Genomic DNA, 20,181 nt, shown 5'->3' on the forward strand with positions numbered 1-20,181 from the left:
AAAAAATGGGGGCACATGCGACCCCCATTGCTACACCTGTTGTTTGTTTGAAAATGGATCCCTCATACCATATCAAATTATTCTCTAGATCCATTTCCATCAGAATGGTTAGTAATCCTATACATTCATTCACCATGTTGGTCTTATCCCTTAAGTAACTTGCAAACCATCGAAGTCGCATTGTATGCAGTATTGTTGTTTACATGCATTAGCGACCACATTTTCCTTGGATTTTCAGTCATTTATACATCCTGGTGGCTTGTGGCAGTGTTTTTTCTCATTACTGGTTCATGACTTTTTAGTTTTTGTGCTCTTGTGATCAGTTTACTACAACTCTTAGAAATCTGCCTTATGGTAGGAATCAAGGTAGACATTTCTTTGTGTTAATGGGAGAAGAATAAAAGTCCTCACCTAACTGTGAAATTCAAAGAAATCCTGAGATATATATGAGGTATACCAGCTGAAGAAAGTATTTTCTTAGCAGATGGAATTCATAACGTGATGTTTCTTGTGACCCTGCTTTTAACTCTGTATTTTTCTTAATGTATTTGGGCGCATACTTCTTTGAAAACTGTTCTGTGGTGGATGTTATTAAGTCTACTGAATGTCTTTCAGAGATGAGACTGTCCCTAGATATGACCAACATAAAAGAACTAGTTCACTCTCAAAAAATTTACCATGTCCTGTGGTCAGCAGCAAAGAATCAGCTAGCAAACTGGTAAACCATAAAGGGAGTTTTATCACTTCGGTTGAAAACATTTAAACTGTGGGAATGCTCTTATATAAAAAAGAAGTATATGGTATTTTAAATTACTTTAGGGGCATATTTAACTGTTTAGTAAATGTGTTCCTGACCCTTTACTATGTCCTCTCTTTCTATGTTTCACTCATACAATTAATGTCTTTGTGGACTGTGATAGATGGAGCCTTACTGTAAGGATAACAGATGTTCTGGAAGAAACTATTTCAGTTTTGGACTAGTTTCTCATTTTTTTCATAATGAAGTATACTGTGAAGGCCATAAAATCAAGCTTTTCCTCATCAAAGACCTCTCTGTGTTTTGTATTTATTTCCTGCGACTTGTGTATGTAACAAAGAGCAGAACTGGTTGACTGTGCCCATGTTTTATACCTGGAAAAGAGTTCCTCTGCCCACATCGCAGGGTCTGTGTACCCACAGCCAATTCCTTGAACAGTTTAACACTCTGGTTTCCATTGACATGGTAACACTTGTGTCACTTAAACCTAAGCTTAAATCTAGACCCTTGTTTAGTTTTTTTTTCTCTCTTTTTAAATGCATCATTAATAAAGTGTGTTTACTTATATATGTACATTTTTATATATATATTTATACATACACTTTCATAAATATATAAATGTTATATTTAAAGTTGTAGTTAGAGGACTGTGCTCTACATATGTATATGTGTTTTTATATTAATATATATATATATATATATATATATATATATATATATATATATGTATATGAATGTGAATTTTTTATATATTTTTTACAAGTGCTTTACTTTGATAGCAGTGCATGCTTGCAGGCATGTCTTTCATTCAGCAGGGTAGTAAGCTCAAGTTACACCCTTTGATGTTAATTGTTTTTACTTAATTTATTTTATTTATTTATTCCAGTTTGATGACCGGGGAGGTCCACTGGGCTCGGGGAGCCCGTTTTCAGTGGAGGCCCAGGGAGAAAAGCTCCACAATACATAGTTTTGTTACATGAATTAATTACAAAAACTGTTTGCATTACAAACAACAGGTAACATTCAGAAAAAGAAAACAAATAATTAAAATTTTGTTTAGGCAAGAAAGACAGGCATATAGCATGGTGGCTTTCACTTCGGTTGAAAACATTTAAACTGTGGGAATGCTCTTATATAAAAAAGAAGTATATGGTATTTTAAATTACTTTAGGGGTATATTTAACTGTTTAGTAAATGTGTTCCTGACCCTTTACTATGTCCTCTCTTTCTATGTTTCACTCATACAATTAATGTCTTTGTGGACTGTGATAGATGGAGCCTTACTGTAAGGATAACAGCTGAATGTTCTGGAAGAAACTATTTCAATTTTGGACTAGTTTCTCATTTGTTTTCATAATGAAGTATACTGTGAAGGCCATAAAATCAAGCTTTTCCTCATCAAAGACCTCTCTGTGTTTTGTATTTATTTCCTGCGACTTGTGTATGTAACAAAGAGCAGAACTGGTTGACTGTGCCCATGTTTTATACCTGGAAAAGAGTTCCTCTGCCCACATCGCAGGGTCTGTGTACCCACAGCCAATTCCTTGAACAGTTTAACACTCTGGTTTCCATTGACATGGTAACACTTGTGTCACTTAAACCTAAGCTTAAATCTAGACCCTTGTTTAGTTTTTTTTTCTCTCTTTTTAAATGCATCATTAATAAAGTGTGTTTACTTATATATGTACATTTTTATGTATATATTTATACATACACTTTCATAAATATATAAATGTTATATTTAAAGTTGTATTTAGAGGACTGTGCACTACATATGTATATGTGTTTTTATATTAATATATATATATATATATATATGTATATGAATGTGAATTTTTTATATATTTTTTACAAGTGCTTTACTTTGATAGCAGTGCATGCTTGCAGGCATGTCTTTCATTCAGCAGGGTAGTAAGCTCAAGTTACACCCTTTGATGTTAATTGTTTTTACTTAATTTATTTTATTTATTTATTCCAGTTTGATGACCGGGGAGGTCCACTGGGCTCGGGGAGCCCGTTTTCAGTGGAGGCCTAGGGAGAAAAGTTCCACAATACATAGTTTAGTTACATGAATTAATTACAAAAACTCTTTGCATTACAAACAACAGGTAACATTCAGAAAAAGAAAACAAATAATTACAATTTTGTTTAGGCAAGAAAGACAGGCATATAGCATGGTGGCTACATATTACAGTTTAATTATTTATACAATCTACATTTGTGAGTGAGGTTAGCTTGGTGTGAAGGTTAGTCAGGAGTATAAGCGGAGGAGAGCTTGAGAGGTATGGGGTGAAGAGTACAGTTGCATTTCCTGTTTGAATAAAGATAAGAATGAAGTAGAGTTTTAAAGTTTTCAGTGCTGTCACAGGTCCTCAGTGAAGAGGGGAGAGAATTCCATTTTTTGGCTAAGGAGAAGGATAGCAGAAGCTGACCAGCTGGGCACTTGGGTTTGTGGATGGTGATTAGGTGTTGGTGGGTAGATCTAAGGGTTCTATTGGGGGATATATGGTTGTAGAATATTGGATAGAGCAGGGCACTTAGTAGGTTGCAACAGTAATCTGTGGGCTGTGGTGATTTGGAGAAAGTCTAGTTGGTTGGGGAGTTCAAGTCAATTTAATGAGTGAAGGGAGGTACAATGACGGGAGGAGGATTTGGCTTTGGTAGCAAATCTGGAGATTTTATTGTAACATACTTCCAGTTTGGAGGAAAGAGTAGAGGATAAATTAGTAAGCAGAGGAGTGCTGTACAGAAGAGAGGGAAGGAGATAGGTCATGGAAAGAGTTAGTGTGGTGGCAGGAGAGCGGAAGTAGCTGTTTCTGTAAAGTAGGGCGAGTTTTATGTGGGTTTTCTTAATGTTTAGCTGGATGCGAGTGTTAAATTTTAGGTGTTCATCAGTGGTGACACCAAGAAGTTTGACGGAGGGAATGACCTCTATAATGGAGTTGTTTTGGCTGGTAATTTGAAGTATGTTGTTGTCAAAAGGGGAAGTTTTTGAAGGAGAGAATAGAAGGATTTTAGATTTGTTGGCATTTAGTGAGAGGTGATTTTGGAGCATCCAGTTTTTGGTGGTTAAGAAGGCTGTTTGTGTCAGTAATTGGAGATCTGTTAGATTAGAGGCACTGCAGATCAAAGTAGAATTGTCAGCATATTGCACAATTTTGGTATTGGGTATGGCTTTGTGAAAGTCATTAATAAAGATGTTGAATAGCCCACTGGGCCAAGTATGGATCCTTGGGGTACTCCAGTGGGGGTAGCGAGGAAAGTGGAGGTGCCTTGGCCCAATTTTACAGCCTGAGACCTGTCTGAAAGATATCTGGAGATCCAGGAAAGTGTATTGTGAGAGAGATTAAGATTAGACAGATGATTTAGGAGGTGGGTATGGGAGATGGTATCAGAATCTTTAGATAAGTCCAGCAGAACTGTGGATACTATTTTACCAGAGTCACAAGCGAGATTAACAGCATGTAAGAAGGAGAGAAGGCTGGTGTTGGTACTGTGTCTTGGGCAGAAGCCATGTTGGGTAGGAGACAGTAGCCGGTATTTGGTAAGGAATGGCATGAGCTGGAGGTGGATGCATTTTTCAAGCAGTTGGGAGCTTGGGGAGGGGATGGTTATGAGGCAGAAATTTGTGATGTTACAGCTTTTGCCACCCTTTTGAAGTGGAAGAATATAGGCAGCGCACCATAGTTTGGGTACATAGGATTCAAGTAGGGATCTGTTGCTCAGGATGCTGATAGGGAGAGCAATTCCATCGGTGGCTATTTTTAAGAAGGAGGATGGAATGTTGTTGGGGGCATTAGAGCATGGTTTCAGTTTTGAGAGTAGTTTATAAGGTAGGTTGAGACGGGTTTGAGTTCGAAGGTAGGGGGAGGGGGAGAAGAAGGTGAGGAAGATTAAGTGTGGTGGTGTAGAGGGTTATTTTTGGTAAAGGTCTTGGTCAGCTTAGCAATAGAAGTGGTGAAGAAGGAATTGAATTGTGAGGCAATTTCAAGGTCAGATTTGCTGCTGTTGGGACAGGGGTTGTTTTTAGTAACTGGGCTAAGGAGGGAATTAATTGAGTTCCAAAATTGTTTGGGTTTTTTTTGGATGATTTACTTGTAGTTTGATGTAGTAAAACTTTTTGTCTCTAATGACTTGTTTTTTGGCGAGGTTTCTTAGCTGTTTATATTTAAGCAAGATTTCAGGTTGTTTATATTGGAGGTATGTTTTCCAGGTTTTATCTTTTTGTAGCATAATCTTTTTGGTGTCTTTGGTAAGCCATAGGGTGGTCTTAGTTTTACTCTTTTTGTTCTTATTGGAGTTAGGGAGTTGAGGACATTTAAGAATGCTGAATTGAAAAATTCAACGGTTGCGTCTAATGGAAGAGTTTTTAGGGGGCTCCAGTTAGTTTGCTTAAGGGAGTCAGAAAAAGTAGGATTAAAGTTAGAGAGATTACGAGTATGAATGAAGTGGTGGGAGTGTGGGGAAGTGAGGGTAGCTCAATGGGTGAAGGCTGCGAGGTGGTATCCTAATGGGTCAGGAATGACACCAGATTTTATGGCTTTATTAGGGTGAGATACTATGATCCAGTCTGGTATGGAGCCATGGGGGTTGGTTTTGTTAGGCCTAGTAATGGAGTTAGTAAGTTGGGTGTAGTTAAATAGATTGATTGACATGGTGGGATTAGGGTTATTGATTTTGTTCCAATCAATATTTGCATCTCCCAATATGTAGGTTTCTAGCTTAATATTAGTGGAGGTCCAGGAGAGGATGTCTTCCAGGGTAGTGGTGTTATTACCTGGAGGGATATAGAAGGAAATGAAGCAGATGCTTTCATGGTTATTTATTTTTAGTATGCCAGTTACAAGTTCAGCATTATTGAAAGAAGGGATGGGATTAAGATATGGAGTAATGGACAACTGGTTGGAGTAGATTAATGCTACACCACCACCTCTCCTACTTAAACTGTCAGATCTAAGAGACTGAAGTACAGGGGTTAGGAATTTGGAGTCACTTATATGAGGTTTAACCAGGTTTTTGAGATGGCTACAATGTCAGGAGAGTTGTGATTGAGTCAGGCATGAAAGAGAGTTAATTTATTTTTTAAACTTTGAACATTGATGGTGAGGAATTTGAGGTATTTACAGGTGGATTTATTGTTGGTGCTAGGGTGGTTTGTTGGAGAGAAGTTTGGTCCTGGATTAGGGTGAATGTCACCGGCTAAGCAAAGGTAAGTGAGAAAAGGAATAAGTATCTTTGGTTTGTACTTTGATAGTTGTGCCTGGCAGTGAGTAGGTTTAGGTTTGTAGTATGAAATTGGGACTGGGAAAAGCTTTTGTTTTAAGTGGAGGGTAGGGTGGGAGGGAACATAAGAGGCAGAAATGTTGTGGAAGTGTGTTGTGAGGGGGAGGTGGGGAGGAAGAGTGGGAGGGTGTTGATGGAAGTTGGGTATAGGAGGTAGCATGGTATAGAGGTAGTAGAAGAAGGATGAGGAAAAATGGAAAAAAGCATTTTAGGTTGAAGAGAAAGCGTGGTAGGTGGAGTCTGTCAGATGTAGTAGAGAGGAGGGTAATGGGACGTAGGTGAGTGGGGGTGTAATAGTGATAGGTAGGATGGAGGAAGGGGCAGAGAAAAAGTGTTCAAGGATTGGTTGGTAGGTTCATAGGTTCATAGGTTGGTACTAGGCTATCGGCCCTAGGGCCTATGCAAGCATAGCCATAACAATTCCCTGGATATTTCTTCCCACAATATTTACTTCTCCAGGCCCCTGTCTAGCAGGGTGACTGACATGATCCCTGGGGTGAATTTCCTATCTCCCATCCAATCATCAAGGTTCCTTTTGAAGAGTGCCAATGAGGCGCTCTGCTTGACATGTATGGGCAGTCTATTCCAGAGTATGGGGAGTCTCTGGGTCAGGAACCTATCCCTCCAGCATGTTTTGTTCATTGTGATGACAAGGTTTAGATCCCTGGAGCGTGTGGCTCTGAGGGATTGGGATTTCTTTAAGTGGAGCATGTCCAACAGCTCAGGGTTTGACATGGCCTTGTATGTTAAGCAGAGATCACCTATGAGTAGACAATATGCCACAGAGTATAGCTAGAGTTTGTTTAGACGGTCAGTATATGGCATCTGCTTTAGGCCTGTGATTCTTTTAGTGAGGTATTTCTGTGGCCTTTCGAGCTGTTGCAGATGTCTTGTGAGGTACATACCAAACGGGGCATTATACTCTATAATGGGTCTAATGAGGGATGAGTACAGTGGGACAATGACCTCCTTTTTTCTGGATGAAAAGCCCTTAGTGATGAGGTGTGCCACATAGAAGGATTTCCTGACTGTTGTGGCAATGTGGTTATCAAAAGTGAGACCACTGTCCACCTGTGTCCCTAAGTCTCTCATTACACTTTCGATGTTTAGTGTCCTGCCCCCTATGTGGTAATTCATGGGTACATGTTTTTTTTCCAAAGGGGATAACTATACATTTCTTGGCATTAAGCTTGAGCCCATGGCTCTGGCACCAGGCATCTGTTTCTGTAAGGCCCTTTTGTAGAATATCCACATCATTTGGGGATTCAATAATGGCTCCCAGTTTGCAGTCATCTGCAAACTTTGTTAGCCAGAGTCCCTTAGTGTTGGTCTGTACTTCAGAGAAGTAGATGCCAAACAAGAGTGGTCCCAGAACTGAACCCTGAGGTACTACACTTGTCACTTGTCTGGAGCTGGATTTGGAGTCGGCTACTTTAACTGTCTGGGTTCTGTCAGTAAGCCAGTTAGCAACCCATCGAGTGATGTAGGGATTTATGTCCAGCTTAGTAAGTTTATCTATGATTCCAGAGTGGGGGATGGTGTCAAAGGCCTTGGCGAGGTCCAGATAGACTGTGTGGACTGCCTTACCCTCCTCCACAGCTCTGGCGACTGATTTCAAGAAGTCAATCAGATTCAGGAGAGGGGGAGGGATTTCTAAAGGAGAATAAATGCAGGAGCACTGGGGGTGGGTGAGATTTGGGGGTAGGGTAGGGGAGCGGAGTGAACCCGCAGGGAGAGCTGAGCGGGATAGAGCAGAAAGGTGCGAGAAACCAGCAGAAAAAGTATCAGCCACTTATTGATTGTACTAGGTAGTTTTCTAAGACTAGAAAACAAAAATACAGGAGGGAAGGGGGTATTTAATGGTCTGCAGTAGGCTGCTGATTCACACACGGAAAGGGCAGGCTAACATGTATAAGTAGTAATAAGTAATTAAAACTAGTGTAAGGCTACATACATTCATTTGTTTTAATTAGTTATTTAGTTTTAGGGGAGTCTTCACAGAAGTTCTTTTCTATTTGGCCCATGCTAGCAGGCAGAAATATCCAGGAAAAAAAACATCAGAGGTTTTGCAGGAGGAAGTCCTTAAATTCTAGAGGCTGGGAGGGACCATCACGAGTGGAGTACTGTAAAAAGAGAAAAAAAAAACATACTAAATTAGGTTATTTAAAGGTAAAAGTTACAGGTAAAGAGAAAGGAGACAGAGATAATAATTGAGCAATAGTCAGTAGAGGAGGGATGTTTATGTAAATATGAAGTAGGTAGTAGAAAGATGTAGGGATAGACCTAGAAGAAGAGTATATATAGAAGGGAGAGTTGGTGTAAGAGGAAGATTGAAGAAAGCAGCAAGGTACAGCTATAGGAGAATGCAAGATTAGGCAAAGTATGATACAGTTTTCCAAGGCTCAAGTCACTCTACTATCAGATTACACAAGCCCAAGTCAATGTAGTTTACCAACCCATTTGATGAGTAGGGGGGGTAGGGCTCCCATGCCAAAACCATCAGCTGCATCTGTAAACAATTGGAGCTCTCCCTGAGCAACCCAATCCAACTGCCAGAATGAAATTCCATTAAACTGATGTAAAAATTTCAGTCACAATGCTAGATCCTCCCGAACTAACTTGCTGACCCTTACTCTGTGGTGCTTACTCTTCCTCCCTTTTAATAGATAGGCCACCAACCGGCAAAACGTAAGTCCTGGATGTACTGCCCTGCAGGCAGAATTCATTAAACCGAACAATTACATCAAAACCCTAACTTGAACCTTATTCTGGAACCTCACCCAAGAAACTGTCTCCCACAGATGAACCACCTTATCCTCTGGCAAACAAAACCAACCCTGACCAGCATCCACAGACAAACCCAAAATCTCCAACACCTTCGCCGGGCCTTCCAACTTATGCTTAGCCAGAGGTACCCCCAAGACCTTGCACATCCCCAAAAACTCATGCATTGCCACCTGGGCTCCTTCTTTTCCTTCACCCACCAACAAAAATTCATCCAAATAGTGAACCTCCTGCTGTTCAACAACCCTACACTGCCATATCCAATGCAGTGCTGTGCTAAACTTTTCAAAAGTAGCAGATGCCACAGCACACCCCCATGTGCATTGCAGTATCAAAATAAAAACTGTCACACATCATCATACCCAATAATGGCTAATCCTCCTCCCTTACCGGCTGCAAGCGAAAAGCCGATTCAATATCTACCTTAGCCAGCCAGGGATCCTCAAAACTCCTGATGATGCGGACTGCATCATCCAAAGATGCATACGTTACCTTGACCTCTTCCCCATGAATGAAATCATTGACAGACTTGCCTTCAGGGTTTGACAAATGGTAAATTAAACGAAACTCACCCTGCTTTTTCTTAGGGACTAAACCTAATGGTGACACTTTAAAGTCAGGAAATGGAGGCCAATCAAAAGGGTCCAACACTCTCCCTGCCTGACATTCCTTCTCAGTTAAAGCATGTAAAACATCCTCTCTCCCTCTCACAGATCTCAAATTTTCCCCAAGCTTACCCTCACCCACCAAAGAAGATTTAATTGAAAAACCGCTAGAAAAACCCTCAATTAATTCCCCAGCTACAGCCGGCAGCAGATAACTTGCCAGCAACCCCTTCAAAACTTGAACCTTAATAGGTGAATGGGTCCCCTGAGTGACCCCTTCCTCCCCAAAATGACCCTCCCTGTTGGCCTTGAAAATTAAAACGACCTCGTGCCTCATGCAGCATCAAGCGAGAACCACTCCAACCTCTTGGAACCCTGACATAAAATGCCTACCCCCCAATCTGACCACCACCACCCCACATTGCATAGCCACATGTGGCCCCATGCACTTAGAACAAACATGGGAAAATCGGCAACCTACCCATGAGCACCTCCTTGTGTTAAAGGCCCAACAAACCCCTGGACCCCCTTCCACAGACTGAGTCACCCTGTCACCTGATCCGAAAGTATCCATCATGGTCGAAAGCCAAATATCTGGGTGTCTGACTTCCCAGTGCATGGATTTGTCCACCACCTTCTGCTTATGAAACTTCTGATCATACCAAAACCATGCATTACCTACCTGGCCTCAACCTCTGTGCCTCCCGTATTGTTAAAAAATATGCCAAAAGTGGAAGAGCAAAAGAATTATCCCTCTCCAAACACACTGTCATGTAGTATATAAAACCCAAGACCCAATTATCTCATGTCCTGGGCTGAAACCTACCCACCCACTTACGACCTGTAGCCATCAAGGCCCCCAGTAAGTCCTTCCCATTAGCTGACTCAGCTTCCATCAAATGTTGAACCCTGTCCACATCAATCCATTCAAAAATATCAATACATTCACCTTTCCATATCTTCTCCTTCACTACCAAAGATATATGTGAGATCAATAAAATTGGTGAATCCTTTTGCCATAAAGCCTGCATTGCCAACCAGTCCCCAGGCCGTGACCCAAACTCTGACCCTACCCCATCTAGGCCTGGCTCCAATTTATCATCTAACAAGGAAAAAGTATTATCAATATCCAAATCACCTGCTGTAGCCTCCAAACCCCTACCCAATGTATCACCTAGCCCACCCCCACTCAGCCCTGACTCACTTCCTGCAACTGCACCTGCCGCCTCTAACCCAAACAAGCCTGGTGAGTCATTATCTGTTGATGTAGAAGCTGCCAACAGCATTTCCACTGCAGCTTCCCTCTTTTCCGCTGCTGTCTGTTTGGCTGTCTTTGCTCTCACTGTCTGCAGTCTAGACCCCGTCTGCTGCTTCCTTCGAGTATTTGGACCCTGGGTACTGACTACTGGAACCTCCTGAGGGATCTCTCTGAACAGTTCTATTGCATGGGCCACAATACTGGCCCACTTCTGCCTCAATGCTTCTGCCATGATCACTTCTCAACCTAGAAAAGAAATAAACACGGTTAGCATAGGAATAAATATTAACAACCGAATCAGCAGTACAAATTCATGAGGGCTAAGCTAACTCCCTCCCCCACACTGTTTTGTTCTCTTATACAGAATTTCTCTTCAGACAAGAGCCAAACAGCCCAACAGAACAATAGTAATCCTACAATAGTAGCTTTATAGGAAGTTATTGACCCCTTAACTGTCTGTTGAATAAGGAAACCTTACTCTCTCTTGCTAATTGAATTCTTCTTTAATACCACACCAATATTTTTTTTGGTGAAACTTTACAAATTTATATTATATATTACAAAGACATGCATCTGGAGCATTTTTCTCTGGGCCTCCACTGAAAATTGTCTAGATCCAAGTCGGACTTTTCTGGTAAACAAATGTTAAATGAATACATTAAATAAATATATATACAGCGTCATTTGTTTTCTCAAGATACATATTATCTAAAATTGTCATTGCTGCATTATTTCAACTTTTCTTATGTCGAGGTGTCATATAGACCACTGAGGGGCAATCTGTGCCTCATCTACAGAGCCTGAACAGATCTTATATTGTCAGTTAAGTCCAATGGGGCCATAAACACCCACTCAATAAAATCTAAATCTCTTTCACAACATAAACAGAACATGCTGGAGGGGTGGATACATATCACAGAGAATACCACATCTTTGGAACTGTATTTCTTTCTACATAAAGCAAAGCATGTCTCTTACATTATTACAGTCTAATCTGGGCGAATGGATGGGTAACTTCAAATTCACACTGGGTATAGTACCTTTGTCCCTCATGGAAAGGAGCAACATGGAAATGTTCTGTTCATCCCTGTATTATTGGTACTTAAAATATAAGGGCTAAAGACTTCTTGAGAATGTATGTCTAGACTTCTAAAGATCCTCATGGATCGATAGCCTAGTAAGTACCTATGAGCCTACGTATGCAGCTGACTGACCTTGTGCATCTTGTTCAGCATTAGCAAGTACACTTAGTCTGTCAGTCTGCTTCACTTACAGTGTTAGTGGTTTACAGCAAGATGTGTGTTCTATCAAAAATATTAATCAGTACAATAAGGGAATCTGCCTTTTTCCCCATTTTTGTGTGATCTTGGAGCTGGTATAGTTAAAGTATTGAGGCTTTTCGGGGTGTAGTTGGGCTTGCCCCAGTCCAAAAAAAAAAAAATCACTCATTTATTTAGTAAATTATGTATTATATTTTAGAAGTGTAGTGAGGGTATGGTGATATTTGGCTAAATGGATTTGCTATATTGATTAGTAGATGTAGTGTAAATCGACTCTCCAGTACAGACCCTATACATACAAATGCAGATATTTAAGGAAGGATGCTTAATCTTTGTCTACCAGATCAGTAGCTTATGGCAGATAACCTTGATCTAGAAGACATCATTTTTGGGTTTGCTCAAATTTATGGACATTGTATTTTCAAGCTTACAGTTTAATTGCTCACCCTTAGGGACATCTTCTTTCCATCAGCCAGTGTCACAGTTTTATTAAATGCTGTTTTATGCATTCACATTCTTCAGGTATGCATCCTCAAGCTTTTCGGACTGTGATATCTTTAGCAGGATAATAAGAATCAGGGAATCCTGACATAACCGTTTACTTTATTCACCGTATACCATGATATACTGTTGTTTATTAGTCACCCGGTTTCATTCTAGTTTATCAATGTTCCTGAAATCCTGAGGCTGCAAAGTAAGCAATTTGTGGCTTCCAGTGTTAGCAGCTCTCCAGAAACAATATAGATCACATCTACCTGCAAAACGTTATCTGATGCACTAATAATGTGACCATATGAAAACTTGATTTGCTGAATATATTGATCTTCCAATGCAGCGTGCATGCATGCATGCACACTGGTAAATATTAATGAATAATGCAGTGTGCATGCATGCTGGTAAATATTAATGCATAATGCAGCATGCATGCATGCTGGTAAATAATGCATAATGCAGGGTGCATGCATGCTGCATTATGCATTATGCATTATTTATTAGCATAATGCAGCATGCGTGCATAATGCAGCATGCATGCATGCTGGTAAATATTAATGCATTGTAAGCGTTTCCTTCATTTACCTATTATTACAGTCAAGATTTTCCAACAGTTTAATAATGCAGGACAACTAACTGACACCTTTATTGTTTTTTAGTTTGTTAGTATCTCCCTTGTCAGTTGTTAAAGGCTTGACTACAGCCAGCTTCCATTTAAGTGAAGTTATTTGCTCATTATATATTCTTCCAGTTAGTAATATCAATGATTCCTATGAATTGTTCACAAAGAAAAAAAATTATGATCCTTGCTTACGATACCTTCTCAACCTGAGACTTAAACTGCTTACATCAAGTGGGGTTCCTATAGATGTTCTGTTTGCATTTTGAAGTAAAAAGTTTTGTTTTACTAAAATTATTTTCCCATAATTTCAACTTCTGGACTGAATAGACTGCTTTCATTAAGTGAGCAATCATCTTTTTTTCAGGCTGTTATCTTCTGGCTTTTTCCCGGGTAGGGGTTGCCACAGCGGATCATCTGTCCGCTCATGATTGGCAGTGGAGTTTTACAGTGTCAAGTTGCCAGCCCAGCGCCCAACCTTCCACAGAAAGCACACACACACTCACACCTAGGGCCAGTTTAGAGTGCCCAATCTACCTACTGCATGTCTTTGTGATGTGGGAGGAAACCGGAGCACCCAGAGGAAACCCACGCAGTCACAGGGAGGACATGCAGACTCCACACAGAAGACACCCCAGCCAAGAATTGAACCGGAGAACCTCTTGCTGTGAGGCAACAATGCTAACTGCTGCACCACCGTGGCCATCTTTTTCAGGCTGTCATGATGTATTTAAATAAAAGGACGTGATATTACCTTGGATAGCTGAGGCCAGGTTTAGCAACAACCTCACAACATTCTTTTTCATTCCTTTTTTTACAGCCTTTATCATGTTGTTTTATTACATTTTAACAATTTGCCTACTGGTAAGTGTTAACTTTCTATAGATGTCCTTTTTATTCCCAATCAGTTTTATTGCTCTACTAGATAGCCTGAAAGTTACACCATTATTGCGAAGGTTACCATAACAATTATTGTTAATATATTACTTTGTCTTTTATAGTATACCACATTTCTAGGGCAGCTTTGGCTTTGATGGATGTTTTCAACAAAGGCCTCTTTTACCTACTTTGTAACAGAAAAATGTCGTCCAATACATGTATCCAAACTGTTGGACCTAAATCTAAATTTATGAGAGATAATTGGATGATTACTTCCTAGCAAAGTATGAGCAATTTCAAACTATGAAACGAGTGAAGGCTCTTTTGTGAGTGCACAAGCTATTTATTTTCCCCGAGGTATGTATGGCAAGTTTAGGTCTCTAACTATAATATTCTAATGGGTACTCATGAGACAGGGAAAGGCCATCAGCTTATTTATCTAATTTTTTTAATGAACTGTTTGGGTGATCTGTAAATCCAGTTAAAGCTATTGCCTCATATAGAACATTTAATCTAAATATTATAAGGTAAACTTTGCTATGGTTTATTTTCAAGGAAGGTAATACGTATGACAGATGGATTATTATCAGCAGGAAATAGTCGTGGTAATATAAGTAGTACAAAAAATGAATGCACAGCCCAATCCTTCATTTTATTGTTCTTATAACAGCTAACATTAATAAAAAAATGTATTACACTATGTTTCACTGATACTATTTTTTTATGGTGTTTTGACTCTCAAACTAAGTAGTTTTAAGGGGTAAGATAATGTCCTTCTGTTGAACTCAAGTTTCACAAGCCTGCTTTTGTGTGTGGTAAAGTTTGATGAGTGCAATTCGCTAAGGCTGCATCAACACTTTAAGTAATTGACATCTTGGCAGGACAGACTTCTGAAGTGGTTATTCACTTTACTTGAAGTTGCAGTGGCCTTGGAGTTGTGGAGTTAATTTGAAGACATGATTATATTCATTGGGGGGTACAGGTGATGCTAATGCCTGCATGTGGGATGGAGCATTTTCCTACACACAAACATGTTGTGTGTGTGTGTGTGTGTGTGTGTGTGTGTGTGTTTTATTTTTAAGTACTCTCGATTTCTTCAATGATTCTTCTGTGTGTGTGTGTGTGTGTGTGTGTGTGTGTGTGTGTGTGTGTGTGTGTGTGTGTGTGTGTGTGTTATTTTTAAGTACTCTCGATTTCTTCAAGGATTCTTCGATTCTTTCACTCTGGGGAACTATAAAGAGATTTGATTTCATTGATGTGATTACAGCAAAATGCATGTTTACAAACATGATTTCTGACATTCTTATATGTCATTCTTTAAGTCAGGCATTTCCTAGTGTCACATTTTGCTGTATCTTTTAACATTTTCTGTTATGTCAATGAGCAGCTATCCCATCACAAATTTCTATATTTCTTTGCTTATGTGATATTTGCATACATCCTTCTATATAGAATGTTAGTCTTTCTTTGTGTCAAAACACAACTTTGGGGGAGGGTAGAATAAACCATGACAAACAGAACGGTTTGTGCATCTTGAATATTTTAATTGAAATGGGCAAAAACATCCAGTGATGATGTCTTAGTACTGCAAAATATGGCAGCAGTATGCCACTAGTTTTTGCAAACAGTGTATCATCTGTAGGTGTCCTTTTGTTTGTTAAGAATGTTAGTTAAATATGTATTTATCATCATGCATTTTTGGAAAGAAAAAGTTTATAAAACCAGTATTTTGTGTATTACATTTCATTAGACCTCCTTTTGGATCAGAATATTCCATGTTTTTTTAAAATATATCTTTATGATAATGATGTGCCAGTTCTACATAGAAGAGCACAAAAATGTCTGCATGTTTAGACGTCTTATACAAGCATTTTGTTTTGCATTCAGCAACTGAAGAATCATCATATACTCATCTAATCTACCTTTTTGGTTTTATATAAACATATTCATCTTTAATAAATCATGGATCCATGTAATATTGACAATGATGTTGCATGTGTGCTGATTTCTTTAAATATTATGACAAATGGCAACAACGTATTATTTGTCTCATGACATTTTATATGCATGATAATACGTGTGTGTGTGTGTGTGTGTGTGTGTGTGTGTGTGTGTGTGTGTGTGTGTGTGTGTTAGGGGAATGTTTGAATACCCGACGCATAGACTCTTCCCCTTTTATCTTTGAAGCTTCTTGCAGCTTTGATCACCGAACATTATGTTCCATGTTCACAATACATGATTGCTATCAGGAAAGACTGACATTGGCTGCTGCAGCACCTTAATTGGACATTCTCTTTACCGGCAGCTGCTCTTCACTTGAAGTGGGAGAAGAACCTAATTACATGTGTTGGCACACTTTTATAATTGGTAAAATCCAAGGAATTACAGGGACAACAGAAGATATAATAGAAACTGTTTGGCTACGACATCACGAGTCAGTAATACTGCAGTTTCTTTTCAGTGGCATTTGTGTACTGTGTAGTCATACAACACAGTCAAAGATTTTGTACAGCTTTCTAATAAGTATGACTGTGTGTGCAGCAATCAGTATGACTGTGTGTGAGCCAATCAGTATGAGTGTGTGTGTGTGTGTGTGTGTGTGTGTGTGTGTGTGTGTGTGTGTGTGTATGCGCCAATCATTATGACTGTATGTGCACCAATCAGTATGACTGTGTGTGCACCAATCAGTATGACTGTGAGTGCGCCAATCAGTATGCCTGTGTGTGAGCCAATCAGTATGACAGTGTGTGCGCCAATCAGTATGACAGTATGTGTGCCAATCAATATGACTGTGTGTGCACCAATCAGTATAACTCTGTGTGCCAATCAGTATGCCTGTGTGTGCACCAATCAGTATTCCTGTGTGTGCAGCAATCAGTATGACTGTGTGTACGCCAATCAGTATAACAGTGTGCACGCCAATCAGTATGACTGTGTGTGCACCAATCAGTATGACTGTGTGTGTGTGTGCCAATCAGTATGACAGTGTGTACGCCAATCAGTATGACAGTATGTGTGCCAATCAATATGACTGTGTGTGCACCAATCAGTATAACTCTGTGTGTGCCAATCAACATGACTGTGTGTGAGCCAATCAGTATGACAGTGTGTGCGCCAATCAGTATGACTGTGTGTGAGCCAATCAGTATTCCTGTATGTGAGCCAATCAGTATGCCTGTGTGTAAGCCAATCAGTATGATTATGTGTGCACCAATCAGTATGACTGTGTATGAGCCAATCAGTATGCCTGTGTGTGAGCCAATCAGTATGACAGTGTGTGTGCCAATCAGTATGACAGTGGGTGTGCCAATCAGTATGTGCCAATCAGTATGACTGTGTGTGGATATTTTGCATAGCTGGAGTTACAATGTTTTACTTCAGTGCTGTTTCCTTTGTTTGAATGAAGTAATAGGGACAACAATAATTAAACCTGAGATTAGCGTGGTTATAGAGACCTGTTAATTAACTGTTCTTTCTTACAGATGAGACTGCAAGCTTCTAAAATGGAAAATAATCAGCTTTGAATATCAGTGCCACAGGACTTGGTCGATGTCGTAATATACATTGTGTATACATTGTATTGCTATAACTGTAAAGATGAAAGACCTTAAGTATAGCGGGAACTAAAACACATAACTATATTTACAGAAAAACAAGAGTAGAAATCAACAAGTTTCTTTGTTTGCTGATAGCACTTAGTTGCTAAAAAGGCAAAGTCTGATATTCATTTTATTTGCAATATTATGTGCTGCAATAATGGGATTAGCTACCGATACTGTGTAAGAATAGAATGATCAATATGCCATTACTGAACCTAACTGCAAATGTAGGAAAAGCACAGAAGGCTTCTGGGCATGAATTATGCATGCTGCATTCATTCTTTGGTCTGAGGACAGTGTGAAAGGGACTGCAAAGATAACCAGGATGGCTGTTCGAATAAAGCGACTGTAGAAGATGTTTCCTACCGTTATGCACTGCTTGTCAGTGATTTACATACGCTCATTAAGGAGATATACATGCTTTTCCACTTTATTGGAAGAAGATACACATTTTTATCAACAGATGCTGTTTTTTCTCCTTTAGAATGGATTGTATAATATGCCAGGTGCAATGATAAATGCAAAGTGCTTTGCTTTGCCACTGGAGTCACAACTGAAAATCAACTTCAGTTGCTTTCTTCGAGGATCGGTGTCTCCAAATAATTGCATGTGAAATTCATCAGTGCAGGAACCTTGAGGAAGTGCTTACAAAAAGCGACATTGCATTCTAGGTAGGCAATAATGTTTGTAGGGATGCGAATGTGCAGAAACTGCATTGTGAGTTTTGTAGATTTTATGAGATATTAGCTGCGACAAAGCTGTAAAACTCTGTGCTCAGCAAATGCTTATCAAAGTATCTTCCCTTTTATTTGCATATATTTCCTTTTGCTTCTCTGCAGGAATCAGTGTCTGCTTCAAAGATACTTTTGCTAGTCGGAGGCAAGTAACACAAAATATGATCTTTATGATTATCAAGTAATAATACAAAGAACTGTCACATTATCATGCTATAACGGAATAAGTCTAAACATATCTAGGAAAGGTTCTGATACATGACTACAACAGTTAAACTATCTTTTCATTATGCACTGCATGTAGCTGTCTGTCGGACATTTAATAGGATTCATTGGTTAGAGAAAATTCATATAATTAATAACTAGCTAGTCATAGAAACTGAACACAGTATACATTAAGGAATTTGAGGTCTATAAAATATATGTTTTTAAGATGATGTGTGCAGATAAACTGAATACAGAACTCCCGTTTTTAGAAAATTTGGTCTGCTGATATTTTCTTGTATATTGTAGTAAGAATATTTTATTGACTGGGATCATGCTTTAGAAAAGGATTAAACAAATGTTTATTTCTGTTATATACCGAATTTAATCAGTACAATATCAGTGAAATGTGTTAGGTAAGGTGTAATGAGATAATAAACAGCTGTCTGCAACGTAAAGGTAGCCCTGACAGAAATGTTGTACAAATCAGTCAGAGTTTGTAGAGCAGATGAAATCTTTAGTATTCAGTGTCTTAACCCGCTAAACAAAAAGTGATAGAATACAGTCATTCAGTAGGATTTCAAGCTTTACCAGAATATAAAGAAACTTGTGTGAGCATCTGGTGTTCTTTACCAAGTATATCAACAGTCAGCTTTGTTACAGAACAGATGCATTGCAGAAGAGATGTTCTCTACAGAAACAGCTGGAAATATACATTTTTCAGAATAACGTAATTTGTACTAATGCAGAATTCTGCTTTTCTTCTCTTTTGATAGATAAAAATTGAAATGAGTATTGTCTCTGTCCTAACACTAAATAAATACGTTCAGATAAAAATGATATTAAAAATGTAGTGATGACAATAAGGCTGGATTCATAGATAGCACTGTCTTTAGGTAAATGTGACTGCAAATACAGAATTCTGGTTTACAAGGGTGGAGTAAAATAAAATGCACTGTAATCAGTCATATTTGTATTGGTACATCTGCAGAGCAGTATATCAGAAAATATTGCTCAATAAACATTTTGCTACTGTGTCAAGTTATTGCTAATCTTAGATAAGGTGAACAGTTACTAATCATAAGCATGCAGGTAATAGCTGTTTCATCTTTAGGGGGCATAAAAAATCAGGTGGCTGGCTGTGCCATTGTTAGGGAAATGCAATAATATGAGAAAACGTCATTCGTTAATTGGTTTACTTTTGAACTACCTTTGTATCATATATGTATAATGTACAATGTTGCCCTTTGGCAAGTTAATTTATAACAACAATGATTTTTGAGTGAAATTCCAGAAAGGAATTTGGGTTATCTGCTACCCACCAATCAGCATTTAGTAATTATTTCTATAACGGAAAGAGGTTTAATTATCAGTTACATTACACAGCAACACTTGACCAGTGTAAGTAAGAAGAAAAAGAGTTCAGGAACACGGCACTCATCCTCCCATGCGGGAATGACACTTCACCACGTTCATCTCATTTTAATCTACTGTAAGTCAGAAGCACATTGGGGTAGATTATATTTTCTCTTTTTACATATTTTGACAAATATTTACAAAATGAAGGTTTCATTGAATAGATTGTTGGCAAACTGAGGTACTGCCCATGAGTTTATGCCTCCTTAGCAGATTAATTTAGGGCCTAACTTTTGATTTGACCCAGTGGGACTAGTTGATGTGTTGGGGA

General features: G+C 39.0%; 1 protein-coding gene across 2 annotated transcripts in view; it reads left to right on the forward strand.

Annotated features, from left to right (window-relative positions):
* The window catches only part of CNTN1 (contactin 1), a 1,190,489-nt gene that overhangs the window by 365,223 nt on the left and 805,085 nt on the right, over positions 1-20,181 (forward strand). The window contains exon 1 of one of the 2 annotated variants that reach the window (XM_044087443.1): positions 17,942-18,227. The exons of the other annotated variant lie outside the window; for it this stretch is intronic. The gene's annotated coding sequence lies outside the window, so the exon portion shown is untranslated. Of the gene's footprint in view, positions 1-17,941; positions 18,228-20,181 lie in introns of those variants that run through there. 2 annotated transcript variants of the gene reach the window in all.

Source organism: Protopterus annectens, chromosome 11.part0, assembly GCF_019279795.1.
Source record: "Protopterus annectens isolate FY-2018-M chromosome 11.part0, PAN1.0, whole genome shotgun sequence".
NCBI classification, from domain to species: domain Eukaryota; kingdom Metazoa; phylum Chordata; order Ceratodontiformes; family Protopteridae; genus Protopterus; species Protopterus annectens.